The following is a 15014-nucleotide window of genomic DNA, read 5'->3' as shown; positions in this document are numbered from 1 at the left end:
TGAAAAATCGCATGTGTGTCCTTGGGTGAATTTCTAGGTCACATGCAAGAGATGAGAGTGAAATTCAAACATCTGGGCGTCGTGGCTCGGCCGAAAAGATTGAGAACCTTGGTTTTTTAATTCCTGTAATTCCAAAACACGCCTGAAAATTATGAAACTTGGCATGGTCTCATGACATGGCACGAACATGCTGCAGTAATTTTTTGGCTGAATTGGGACAAGCTTTGGTGTAAGATTTTTGCAAACCGGAGCTTCCCTCAAGAAGGCTCGTGGTTCCGACAGGGAACGTGTCACCTCCGTGTGCGAAACGACATACGTACACTGCCTTCTCCCGCCTTATTTTTTTACACAAGCAGATTAGACCAAATAGAAGTATCATGCTAAATTTTGGAATTATTCCGGGCTTGTTTCGCCTTTTTTATACATTAATTGAGTTTCTGGGCATTTAATGTGCATAATTCAAATTTGAACTACAAGCACAGGCTCCAGTGCACCAAAGTTGTTTGAAAAATCACATGTGTGTCCTTGGGTGAATTTCTAGGTCCCATGCAAGAGCTGGGAGTGTAATTCAAACATCTGGGAATCGTGGCTCGGCCGAGAAGATTAAGAAACTTGGTTTTTTAATTCCTATAATTCCAAAACACGCCTGAAAATCATGAAACTTGGCATGGTGTCATGACATGGCACCAACATGCTACGGTATTATTTTTGGCCGAATTGAGACAAGCTTTGGTGTAAGCTTCTTGCAAACCGGAGCTTCCCTCAAGAAGGCTTGTGGTTCCGAGAGGGAACGTGTCACCTCCGTGTGCGAAATGACATACGTACCCCGCCTTCTCCCGCCTTACTTTTTTTACACAGCCAGATTAGACCAAATAGAAGTACCGTGCTAAATTTTGGAATTATTCCGGGCTCGTTTCACCTTTTTATACATTAATTGAGTTTCTGGGCATTTAATGTGCATAATTCAAATTTGAACTACAAGCACATGCTCCAGTGCACCAAAGTTGTTTGAAAAATCACATGTGTGTCCTTGGGTGAATTTCTAGGTCCCATGCAAGAGATGGGAGTGAAATTCAAACATCTGGGCGTCATGGCTCGGCCGAAAATATTGGGAAACTTGGTTTTTTAATTCCTGTAATTCCAAAACACGCCTGAAAATCATGAAACTTGGCATGGTGTCATGACATGGCACCAACATGTTGCGGTAATATTTTTGGCCGAATTGGGACAAGCTTTGGTGTAAACTTCTTGCAAACTGGAGCTTCCCTCAAGAAGGTTCGTGGTTCCGAGAGGGAACGAGTCACCTCCGTATGCGAAACGACATACATACACTGCCTTCTCCCGCCTTATTTTTTTACACAGCCAGATTAGACCAAATAGAAGTACCGTGCTAAATTTTAGAATTATTCTGGGCTCGTTTCGCCTTTTTATACATTAGTTGAGTTTCTGGGCATTTAATGTGCATAATTCAAATTTGAACTACAAGCACATGCTCCAGTGCACCAAAGTTATTTGAAAAATCACATGTGTGTTCTTGGGTGAATTTCTAGGTCCCATGCAAGAGATGGGAGTGAAATTCGAACATCTGGGCGCCGTGGCTCGACCAGAAAGATTGAGAAACTTGGTTTTTTAATTCCTGTAATTCCAAAACACACCTGAAAATCATGAAACTTGGCATGGTCTCATGACATGGCACCAACATGATGTGGTAATTTTTCTCTCCGATTTGTGAAGGCCCACACATTAACAATCAACAAAGTCATTTTGGAACAAGTGTTGTCACGTCACAAATCGGAAACACAAATATTATTGAAACCATGTGCGTTCGACTTACCAATTACGTGCGGCCACGTGTCCCTTTTTTTATTGGCTAGGAGGTGCCGTGCGGGGTAGCTATTTGAGTACGGGAGGCGTGCGAGCACCTGTTCTACGGCGTGACTATATGTCTCACTGGACTGAGATTTAAGAGAGAAAAATAAAAATCTGAAAAGAAAGTTTTGCACGGATCTTGATGTAAGATCCAACATACCTATATAGCATCGACTGCAACTTATAGAAAGCATGATGAATATAAGAACGATGACAGTGGATAATAATTGTCTTACATATTTAGAAACATAATTAAAAAATTCCACATGCGGCAACGCCCGAAATACAAGGGCAAAAGAAGAAAGAAGACAACAATCTGGCTCGCTGATCTCTACTTTCTTGATGCATTGATGCAGGCCGCGGGAACTAGTCTCCGCGGCGAGCGGCAACGAGCTCTTTCTTGTCGTCAAGATGCTGCTTGAGAGCATCCACAGATTCCTCCACCAGCCTTCTACGCTCGATGCGCAACTTGTTATTCTCGTCCATAAGTTTCTCGGCGATGACGCCGGTCCTTTTCAACAAGGCAGTGGTCTGCTCCTGCTGCTCTGCACTTCCGACGATCTTCGCCCTCAGTAGGTCGCACTCGGCTCGGAGCTTCGCATTGCTCTCATTTAGTTGCCGGGTGACGTTGGTAGACTATTCAAACGAGGCTTGCAGGTCATCCTGCAACCTCGCCCACCTGGAGATCTGATCCGTCTGCCTATGGACGAGGGCACGCATGCACCTGTAAGAGTCCTTGCCTGCCCGTGAGGCATTTTCCCAGGCTGTCGCGGCAAGGGAGGACATCTCTGCTGCATTCGCGGCGCAGCGGGACATCTCTTCTGCTTCTGCGGCGCGGTCAAACCAGTCTGCTACATCAACGACACAGCGGGTCCTCCGTGCTTCTTCGGCGGCACGGCGGGACCTCTCTGCTGCTACGGCCGTGCGGCGGGACAAGTTGGCTGCTATCGTGGCGAGGCAGGACCTCTCTCGTGCTCCCGCTTCCAGGCTCGCCTCTCCCTGGTCGCGATCTCTCGACCCAAAACTCACGCTGGCCATGGTGGATGCAAGGGAACGATGATGAATGACTTGTTTGTTTTTGACTTTTTGTGGATGAGGAATTGAGGAGGAATGTGCAGTCATCTTGGAGTAGTAGTATTTATAACCGCGTAGTAATACACTCCTAAGTGGGAAACCGTTTAGGTTTTGATCGGTGTGAACATGTTTGCAATTTGGAATGTGACGGGACGCATGCTCAAAATTTACTGACGGTTATAAGTGCGGCACTATTCCTGGAAGGCGTAACGTGGGCACATATGCCTTGCCGGCCGCATACGTGGCGTTTGCACCATAGGGTGCACTGCAATAGGCAATGTCAGCACACATCTTTTAATTAGAATGGGTGTGCCCGTCTAGCGCACACACGTTGATCTGTCTAACTGTTTCAGTTTGTTGTGGCTAATCGCAAATAGTTCATCCATGTGAAGTGTATGCCATCAATCACAGACACTTTGATCTGGCTTACCCGTTTCTGTTCTGTTGCCTAATCGCAAACAGTTAATCCTTCTGAAGCGTATGCCCTCAATCACACACACCTTGATCTGGCTGACCGTTTCGTTTGTGTTGCCTAATAACAAACAGTTCATCTGACTGAACCGTATGCTGTATATTGCACACACCTTCATCTGGTTGCCCGTTTCTTTTCTGTTGCCTAATCACAAATAGTTCATCCGAGTGAACCATATACTCTATATCGCACACGCCTTCATCAGACTGCCAGTTTCTTTTGTTCCGCCTCATCACAAATAGTTCATTCGACTGAACCGTATGCCCTGGATCGCACAGCAACTAAAATCTGGATCATGCTTAATGCATCCTCCATCGCAAACGTTTTCACCTTTTTTGACGGTTTTCATACAGCACCATTTGTGATTATGGCATCACACATAGTTTCTCAAAGGGTCTCTGATTGTAGTGTTGCATTAGCAGCATCCTGCAGTAGTGCTTGGATGTTTTACAATCATTTTATAGCAATTTTTGGGACTAGCCTATTGACCCGGTGCCCAGTGCTAGTTGTTGTCTTTTACATCACAGAAAATCAATATCAAACGGAGTCCAAACACCCCGAAACTTTTTGTGGATTTTTTTATGTGCCACAAGAGTCCCGATGGGCCAGAGCAGCACCTGGGGGGTGCCCCGAGGGGGGCACAACCCACCAGGGCGCGCCAGGCCCCCCTGGCACGCCCAGGTGGGTTGTGCCCACCTTGGTGGCCTCCCGCACCCCTTCTTTGCACTATAAATTCCCAAATATTAAGAAACCCTTGGGGGTTAACCTAGATCAGAAGTTCCACCGCCGTAGGGCCCCGTAGCCATCGAAAACAAATCTAGACCCGTCTCGGCACCCTGCCGGAGGGGGGAATCATCTCCGGTGGCCATCTTCATCATCCCGGCGGCCACCACAATGAGGAGAGAGTAGTCCACCCTCGGGGCTGAGGGTTGTACCAGTAGCTATGTGTTTTATCTCTCTCTCTCTCTCTGTCTCATGATCTATATCATGGGCTTTGTTAATATAGTCGGATCATATGATGTTTCTCCCCTCTATACTCTTGTTGTGATGAATTGAATCTTTACCCTTGGAAGTTTTTTCATGTCGGATTGAATATTCAGAGATGAGAACACATGATATATGTCTTGCGGTATGAATACTTGAGGTGACAATTGGGGTATCTTATTGATTCACTTGATATATGTTATGGCATTCAACTCGAAGATTCCCGCGGTGACATTGGGGTAATCTATGCATAGGGGTTGATGCATGTTTTTCTCCAACAGGAACTTCACGGTCCCTTTATAGTTCTTTGTGTGGATTGAGTATTATGAATATGAATATGCTTTGGTGTTATTCTAGTACGAATTCTAGGATAGATCGAACGGAAACAATAGCTTTGTGTTATTTTAGTACGAACTCTTGAATAGATCGATCAGAAAGAATAGCTTTGAGGTGGCTTCGCACCCTACAAACAATTCCTACCTTTTGTTCTCCACTAATAGGAACTCGGGAGTGATTCTTTGCTGTACTTTGAGGGATAATCATATGATCCAACTATGTTAGCACTATTGGGAGATTGCACTAGCAAAAGTACGGACCCTAGGCCTTGTTTTTAAGCATTGAAACACCGTTTTTGTGCCCGTTTACTATTTGGTACCTTTCTTTTTTTATTTATTCAGATTAGAAAGATATATTTCTACCTTCCATATTACACTTTTATTACCATCTCTTCACCGAACTAGTGCACCTATACAATTTGCCATTGTATTGGGTGTGTTGGGGACACAGGAGATTTCTTGTATTTGGTTGCAGGGTCATTTGAGAGAGACCATCTTCATCCTACACCTCTCACGGATTGAGAAACCTTAGGTCATCCACTTGAGGGAAAATTGTTGCTGTCCTACGAAACTCTGCGCTTGGAGGCCCAACACGTGTCTACAAGAATAAAGTTGCATAGTAGACATCAAGCTCTTTTCTGTCGTCGTTGCCGGGGAGGTGATTGCTTGAAGGTATATCTTTAGATCTTGCAATTGAATCTTTTAGTTTCTTGTTTTATCACTAGTTTGGTTTATAAAAAGAAAACTACAAAAAAAAAGAATTTAGGTTGCATCATATTATTCATCATCTTTATAATATCTTTCTTGAAAATGATGGTTCGGAAAATTGTGCTTAATTGTAAGAAGAAGAAGTCAATAAAATGCTTGGCACAAAATATTTGAATCATGAGAATGATTCCAATATTGCTAGCATGAATTCTTTGAATATCCATGATGCTAATGATATGCAAAGCCATAAGCTTGGGGACGCTATATTTGATGAATATGATATTTTTAGTCCCCCAAGTTTTGATGAGAAAATTTATTATGATGATTTCATGACTCCTATATATTATGATTATGGTGATGACATGTATGCTATAAAGAATAATGATAACCATGAAACTTGTCATCATGATTTTAATTTTCACTCTCATGATAGTTATTTTGTTGAGTTTGCTCCCACTACTACTGATGAGAAGAAATTTTCTTTTGTGGAGAGTAATAAGTTTCCAATGCTTTTGTGTCATGAAAAAAATGCTTTATGTGATAGTTATATTGTTGATTTTCTTCATGATGCTACTGAAAATTATTATGAGGGAGGAACTTATGCTTGTAGGAATTGCGATAATATCAAGTTTCCTCTCTATGTGTTGAAAATCTTGAAGTTGTGCTTGTTTTGCCTTCCTATGCTAGTTGATTCTTGTTCCCATAAGTTGTTTTCTCACAAAATCCCTATGCATAGGAAGTGGGTTAGACTTAAATGTGCTAGTCATATGCTTCATGATGCTCTCTTCATGTTTCAATTTTTATCTTTTATGCGAGCATCATTGAAATCATCATGCCTAGCTAAAAGGCATTAAAGAAAAGCGCTTGTTGGGAGACAACCCAACACTTCTACCTACTGTTTTTGTATGTTCACATTATTAGGCCATTGTAGTAATCATGTTTTATTGCTTTTGTTTCAATAAAGTGCCAAGTAAGACCTTTGGGATGGCTTATGGTGATGGTTGATTTGATCTTGCTGAAAAACAGAAACTTTTGCACTCAGGAAAATAATTCTCATTTTTAACAGAAGTGTGATAAAATGCTGATTCATTTGAAAGAATATTAATAGACAAATTTATCAGGTTGTCCTAATTTTTCAGAATTTTTGGAGTAGCGGAAGTATGGTTTGAGTACAGATTACTACAGACTGTTCTATTTTTGACAGATTGTGTTTTCAGTGCATAGTTTGCTTGTTTTCTAGTTTTCATGGCTTATATTGCTCAATATAAGTTGTGGAAATGATATGCTACAGTAGGCATTGTCAGGAAACAATTATAAATCTTGTCTTTGACAATACCAAAAGCAATGGTTTGCTCTTTATCATACTTACCTATCTCACAAAGTTCCGTTAAGTTTTGTGTGATTGAGGTTTTCATGTTTTGGGTGAGATGTCGATATAAGGAGAATGAGGAGTGAAAAGACCCTAAGCTTGGGGATTCCCAAGGCACCCCAAGGTAATATTCAAGGAAGATCCAAGCAACTAAGCTTGGGGATGCCCCGACAGGCATCCCCTCTTTCGTCTCCAACATTATCGGTGACCTCACTTGGAGCTATGTTCTCATTTGTCACATGATATGTGTTTTGCTTGGAGCATCATTTTATTTTGTTAGGATTTTCTTGCTGTTATTTATAATAATGTTTTGCATCTTTTATTTCAATAAAAGTGGCAATGATAGCCTTTGCCATGCTTATTTTGCAAGTATACATGTTGATGTTTGAAAACAGAAAGTTTACCGCTGTTGCAAAAATTCCCTAGAAAAGTCAGAATGCGATAAAATGTTGAAACTCTTTGAAAAATGAGATCTGATAAATCTTCTACAATGTGGTAATTTTTCATAACCTTTGGAGTTAGGGAAGTATTGATACTCTTGCATTCTTTACAGACTTTACTCTTTTGGCAGATTGCTGTTATGTTTGCATTGTTTGCATATGTTTGCTTGTTTAATGATTCTATTTGAGTATAGGAGTATTAAATATGCAGAGGCATTTAGTATTCAATGTTTAGTAATAATTTTAGTTATTTTCTACAGTAGAGAATGATAAGGTTTTTGCATTGGTTTATCTTAACTTATCTCATGAGTTCTTGTTGAGTTTTGTGTGGATGAAGCTTTTGAGATTTAGGAAAACCGTGATATGAGAGGAATTAAGGAGACACAAAAGCTCAAGCTTGGGGATCCCAAGGCATCCCAAGATAATATTTCAAGAAGTCTCAAGCATCTAAGCTTGGGAATGCCCCGGTAGGCATCCCACCTTTCATCTTCAACAATTATCGGTTAGTATCGGTTGAGCCTAAGTTTTTGCTTCTTCACATGAGTTGTGCTATTGTTGGAATGTCATTTTATTTTGTTCTGCTTGCTGTTTTAATAAAATACTTAGATCTGAAAGTTTTTTAAATAAAATAGAGTCCTCGAATGGTTGCCAAGGAGGCTAAGTAAGCGGCATTCACATCCCGTCAACAAAGCTCTTTTCTATGTCATTTATTCTTGTGCTTCACTTATATCCTATGAGTAAATTGTTGAATAAATTGAACGTCCTGAAGTTGAAATCATATCATGCCTAGTGGTAGCTTCACATTGGGTTTAGAAAGTGAAATCTTTTGAGGCTTGACAATCACAATATTGGTCATACAAGCAATTCATGAATAATTAGTATAAGGAAGAGAACTGTGACATATAAATATACTATCATGGAAATCTTTTGAGATTGTGAGCCCCCATCAAAATATTATATGCCAAAATTGTTGACGTTGGACAAGGAAGACAACATAATGGTTTATGTTTGTTCATATTCACATAGAAGTTATATTGTCATAGATCCTTCAACATGTGGTGCTTGCCCCCCATCTTTGCTAGCCAAAAATTCCGCACCAAGTAGAGATACTACTTGTGCATCCAAAAACCCTTAAACCCAAATCTTATTTTCAAGAGTCCAACATATCTACCAAAGGATTGAGCAAGATCCTTCAAGTAAGTTGTCATCGGTGCAATAAGGCAATAAAAAGTGCTTCTAAAAGTGTGAGATCATTTAGTGTAAGAGAAAATTGAGCGTTGTACGAACTTGTGATGGAAAAGTAATAAAAGCGACGGACTGCATAATAAAGGTTGCTATCATAAGGGGCAATATAACGTGACGTTCTTTTGCACTAAGGGATTGAGCATACAAACAAATATGTGCATGGCAACCTCTGCTTCCCTCTGCGAAGGGCCTATCTTTTACTTTTCAGTATTTATTTTTATGCACAGAGTCAAAGTATTCCTCTCTATTCCTTTTTATTTTCTCCTTTGGTAAGCATCATGTGGTGAGGAAAGTTCTAGGCACATATGTCCAGTTGAATATGGGTAGCATGAGTTATTATTGTTGACATCACCCTTGAGGTGAATATGTTGGGAGGCAAAACAATAAGCCCCTATCTTTCTATGTGTTCGGTTGAAACGTTTTGCCCATGTGTATGCGGTGAGTGTTAGCAATCTTAGAAGACTATATGATGGTTGAGTATGTGGAGCTCTTACTTAAACTCTCTTGAATAAGTTGAATTGCAATTGCTTCGGGACTAAGAACATAGGTTGTTGGGTTTCAAGAGAAATCATTGTTTGAACCCTAACATGTGAATTGGTTACCACTATGACATGAGAAGTTTCATAAGAAAGAATTGCGGTTATGATGCTAGGAAAAGTGATTGAAATTATCATTGATCAAACTTGTGCACTTTGCTAGCATTCACACTTCATAAATTATTTCTTTTATCATTTACCTACTCGAGGACGAGTAGGAATTAAGCTTGGGGATGTTGATACGTCTCCGACGTATCTATAATTTAGCAAAAAGGCCCGTGCGTTGCAACGGGAAAAAATATGCTCTCGTATCTCTAGCTGGGTCAGTTCGACAACCTGTGCGTGGCCGGTTGGCGGGTTATGAGGTCAAACCCTACCATCAGGTATTTTATTTTTTGCCAGATCTCCGGACGTGGGCCACCGTGCGTCATGAGGTGGGCTTTCTTCGTTGGGCCAAAACGGGTGGAAAGTAACGGAACCAAATAGCGTACGTGAAATCAATTGAAGCGGGACCAAACAAAGCGGGACGAAACCAAGAATATCACCTCCCTTTAATAGTAGGTATAGATTCATGCCAATATATTATCATTCTTGGATGTTTTACAATCATTTTATAGCAACTTTATATCATTTTTTGGGACTAACCTATTGACCTAGTGCCTAGTGCGAGTTGCCGTTTTTTGCTTGTTTTTTACATCGCAGAAAACCAATTTCAAACGGAGTCCAAACACTGCGAAATTTTTTGTGGATTTTTTATGGGCCAAAAGACTCCCGATGGGCCAGAGCAGCACCTAGGGGGTGCCCCGAGGGGGGCACAACCCACCAGGGCGCGCCAGGCCCCCTGGCGCACCCAAGTGGGTTGTGCCCACCTCGGTGGCCTCCTGCACCCCTTCTTTGCACTATAAATTCCCAAATATTCCGAAACCCATGGGGGTTAACCTAGATCAGAAGTTCTGCCGTTGTAGGGCTCCGTAGCCTCCGAAAACCAATCTAGACCCATTCTGGCACCCCGCCGGAGGGGGCAATCATCTCCGATGGCCATCTTCATCATCCCGGCGGCCATCACAATGAGGAGGGAGTAGTCCACCCTCGGGGCTGAGGGTTTGTACCAGTAGCTATGTGTTTTATCTCTCTCTCTCTCTCTCGTGACCTATATCATGGGCTTTGTTAATATAGTCACATCATATGATGTTTCTCCCCTCTATACTCTCGTTGTGATGAATTGAATCTTTACCCTTTGAAGTTTTGTCATGTCGGGTTGAATATTCAGAGATGAGAACACATGATATATGTCTTGCAGTATGAATACTTTAGGTGAAAATTGGGGTATCTTATTGATTCACTCGATATATGTTATGGCATTCAACTCGCGGATTCCCGCGATGACATTGGGGTAATCTATGCATAGGGGTTGATGCATGTTTTTCTCCGACGGAAACTTCGGGGTCTCTTTATAGTTCTTTGTGTGGATTGAGTATTATGAATATGAATATGCTTTGGTGTTATTCTAGTACAAACTCTGGGATAGATCGAACGGAAACAATAGCTTTGTGTTATTTTAGTACGAACTCTTGAATAGATCGATCAGAAAGAATAGCTTTGAGGTGGCTTCACACCCTAGAAAAAATTCTTACCTTTTGTTCTCCGCTAATAGGAAGTAGGGAGTGATTCTTTGCTGTACTTTTAGGGATAATCATATGATCCAACTATGTTAGAACCGTTGGGAGATTGCACTGGCGAAAGTACGGACCTTAGGCCTTGTTTTAAGCATTGAAACACCGTTTTCGTGCCCGTTTACTATTTGCTACCTTGCTGTTTTTATTTATTCAGATTGTAAAAATATATTTCTACCATCCATATTACACTTTTATCACCATCTCTTTGCCGAACTAGTGTACCTATACAATTTGCCATTGTATTGGGTGTGTTGGGGACACAAGAGATTTCTTGTATTTGGTTGTCGGGTCGTTTGAGAGAGACCATCTTCATCCTACACCTCTCACGGATTGATAAACCTTAGGTCATCCACTTGAGGGAAAATTGCTGCTGTCCTACAGAACTCTGCGCTTGGAGGCCCAAAACATGTCTACAAGAATAAAGTTGCGTAGTAGACATCAACCACTCATCAAGGGTGCATGACCATAAAAGATATTACTCATATAAATGGAACAACCATTAGTCTCTTATTTAAATGAATAACCATCTCGCATCAAACGAGATCCAGATATAATGTTCATGCTCAACGCTGGCACCAAATAACAATTATTCAGGTCTAAAACTTAGCTCGACGGTAGATGTAGAGGTAGCGTGCCGACGGTGATCACATCGACTTTGGAACCATTTCCCACGCGCATCGTCACCTCATCCTTAGCCAATCTTCTCTTAATCCGTAGCCCCTGTTTCGAGTTGCAAATATTAGCAACAGAACCAGTATCAAATACCCAGGCGCTACTGCGAGCATTAGTAAGGTACACATCAATAACATGTATATCAAATATACCATTCACTTTGCCATCCTTCTTCTCCGCCAAATACTTGGGGCAGTTCCGCTTCCAGTGACCAGTCCCTTTGCAGTAGAATCACCCAGTCTCAGCCTTAGGTCCATACTTGGGCTTCTTCACTTGAGCAACAACTTGTTTGCCTTCTTGAAGTTCCCATTCTTCCCTTTACCATTTTTCTTGAAACTAGTGGTCTTGTTGACCATCAACACTTGATGCTCCTTCTTGATTTCTACCTCCGCGGCCTTTAGCATTGCGAAGAGCTCAGGAATCGTATTATCCATCCCTTGCATATTATAGTTCATCAAGAAGCTCTTGTAGCTTGGTGGCAGTGATTGAAGAACTCTGGCAATGACACTATCAACTGGAAGATTAACTCCTAGCTGAGTAAAGTGATTGTGGTACCCAGAGATTCTAAGTATATGCTCACTAACAGAACTATTCTCCTCCATCTTGCAGCTGTAGAACTTATTGGAGACTTCATATCTCTCAATCCAGGCATTTGCTTGAAATATTAACTTCAACTCCAGGAACATCTCATATGCTCCATGACGTTCAAAACGTCGTTGAAGTCCCGGTTCTAAGCCGTAAAGCATGGCATACTAAACTATCGAGTAGTCATCAGCTTTGCTCTGCCAGGTGTTCATAACATCTGGCGTTGCTCCTGCAGCGGGTTTGGCACCTATCGGTGCTTCCAGGACGTAATTCTTCTGTGCAGCAACAAGGATAATCCTCAAGTTACGGACCCAGTCCCTGTAATTGCTACCATCATCTTTCAACTTAGTTTTCTCTAGGAACGCATTAAAATTCAACGGAACAACAACACGAGCCATTTATCTACAACAACATAGACATGCAAAATACTATCAGGTACTAAGTTCATGATAAATTAGAGTTCAATTAATCATATTACTTAAGAACTCCCACTTAGATAGACATCCCTCTAATCATCTAAGTGATCACGTGATCCATATCAACTAAACCATGTCTGATCATCATGTGAGATGGAGTAGTTTTCAATGGTGAACATCACCATGTTGATCATATCTACTGTATGATTCATGCTCGACCTTTCGGTCTCAGTGTTCCGAGGCCATATCTGCATATGCTAGGCTCGTCAAGTTTAACCCGAGTATTCTGCGTGTGCAAAACTGGCTTGCACCCGTTGTATGTGAACGTAGAGCTTATCACACCCGATCATCATGTGGTGTCTCAGCACGACGAACTGTAGCAACGGTGCATACTCAGGGAGAACACTTGTACCCCGAATTTTAGTGAGAGATCATCTTATAGTGCTACCGCCGAACTAAGCAAAAAAAGATGCATAAAGGATAAACATCACATGCAATCAAATAAGTGATATGATATGTCCATCATCATCTTGTGCCTTTTGATCTCCATCTCCAAAGCACCGTCATGATCACCATCGTCACCGGCTTGACACCTTGATCTCCATCGAAGCATCGTTCTCGTCTCGCCAACTATTGCTTCTACGACTATCGCTATTGCTTAGTGATAAAGTAAAGCAATTACATGGTGATTGCATTTCATACAATAAAGCGACAACCATATGGCTCCTGCCAGTTGCCGATAACTGTGTTACAAAACATGATCATCTCATACAACAATTTATATAATCACGTCTTGACCATATCACATCACAACATGCCCTGTAAAAACAAGTTAGACATCCTTTGTTGTTGCAAGTTTTACGTGGCTGCTACAAGCTTAGCAAGAACCGTTCTTACCTACGCATCAAAAACCACAACACGGTATAGTGATTGCTTTTTGATCTTCAGAAAGAACCCTGTTCATTGAATCCGATTAAACTAAAGTTGGAGAAACAGACACCCACTAGCCACCTGTGTGCGAAGCACATCGGTTGAACCAGTCTCGCGTAAGCGTACGCGTAATGTCGGTCTGAGCCGCTTCATCCAACAATACCGCTGAATCAAGAATCAACTAGTGACGGCAAGCAATATGTATATACCCACGCCCAGAACTCCTTTGTGTTCTATTCGTTCATATAACATCTACACATAAACCTGGCTCTGGTACCACTCTTAGGGAACGCAGTATTTCAAAAAAAATCCTATGATCATGCAAGATCTATCTAGGAGATGCATAGCAACGACAGGGGAAGAGTATGTCTACGTACCCTCATAGAACGAAAGCGGAAACATTATGAAACGCAGTTGATGTAGTCGAATGTCTTCGCGATCCAACCGGTCAAGTACCGAATGCACGACACCTCTGCGATCTGCACACGTTTAGCTCGGTGACGTCCCGCATACTCTTGATCCCGTTGAGGCCAAGGGAGAGTTTCGTCAGCACGATAGCGTGATGACGGTGATGATGAAGTTACTACGCAGGGCTTCGCCTAAGCACTACAACGATATGACCGAGGTGGAATTCTATGGAGGGGGGCACCGCACATGGCTAAACAATCAACTTGTGTGTCTATGGGGTGCCCCCTTCCCCCGTATATAAAGGAGTGAGGAGGGGAGGGCTGGCCCTCTCGTGGCATGCCCAAGGGGGGGAGTTCTACTCCCAGTAGGAGTAGGTTTTCCCTCTTCCCTAGATGGAGTAGGAGAAGAAGGAAGAGGGAGAGGGAGAGAAGGAAAGGAGGGTCGGCCCCCTTCCCAATTCGGATTGGGCTTGGGGGGAGGGGGCGCCCCCACCTCGGCCGCCTCCTCCTCTCTCCCACAAAGGCCCAGTAAGGCCCATTGACTCCCCGGGGGGTTCCGGTAACCTCTCGGTACTCCGGTAAATGCCCGAACTCATCCGGAACCATTCCGATGTCCAAACATAGCCTTCCAATATATCGATCTTTATGTCTCGACCATTTTGAGACTCCTCGTCATGTCCGTGATCACATCCGGGACTCCGAAATACCTTCGGTACATCAAAACACATAAACTCATAATACCGATCGTCATCGAACGTTAAGCGTGCGGACCCTACGGGTTCGAGAACTATGTAGACATGACCGAGACTCACTATCGGTCAATAACCAATAGCGGAACCTGGATGCTCATATTGGTTCCTACATATTCTATGAAGATCTTTAACGGTCGAACCGCATAACAACATACGTTGTTCCCTTTGTCATCGGTATGTTACTTGCCCAAGATTCGATCAGCGGTATCTCAATACCTAGTTCAATATCATTACAGGCAAGTCTCTTTATTCGTTCCGTAATGCAACATCCCGTGACTAACTCATTAGTCACATTGCTTGCAAGGCTTATAGTGATGTGCATTACCAAGAGGGCTCAAAGATACCTCTCCGGTACACGGAGTGACAAATCCTAATCTCGATCTATGCCAACTCAACAAACACCATCGGAGACACCTGTAGAGCATCTTTATAGTCACCTGGTTACGTTGTGACGTTTGATAGCACACTAAGTGTTCCTCCAGTATTCGGGAGTTGCATAATCTCATAGTCATAGGAACATGTATAAGTTATGATGAAAGCAATA

This window comes from Triticum urartu, chromosome 2A, assembly GCF_056163025.1.
Source record: "Triticum urartu cultivar PI428250 chromosome 2A, HENAU_Tu73, whole genome shotgun sequence".
NCBI classification, from domain to species: Eukaryota; Viridiplantae; Streptophyta; class Magnoliopsida; order Poales; family Poaceae; genus Triticum; species Triticum urartu.
The sequence above is the reverse complement of the archived record's forward strand: the minus strand, read 5'-3'. Positions refer to the sequence as shown.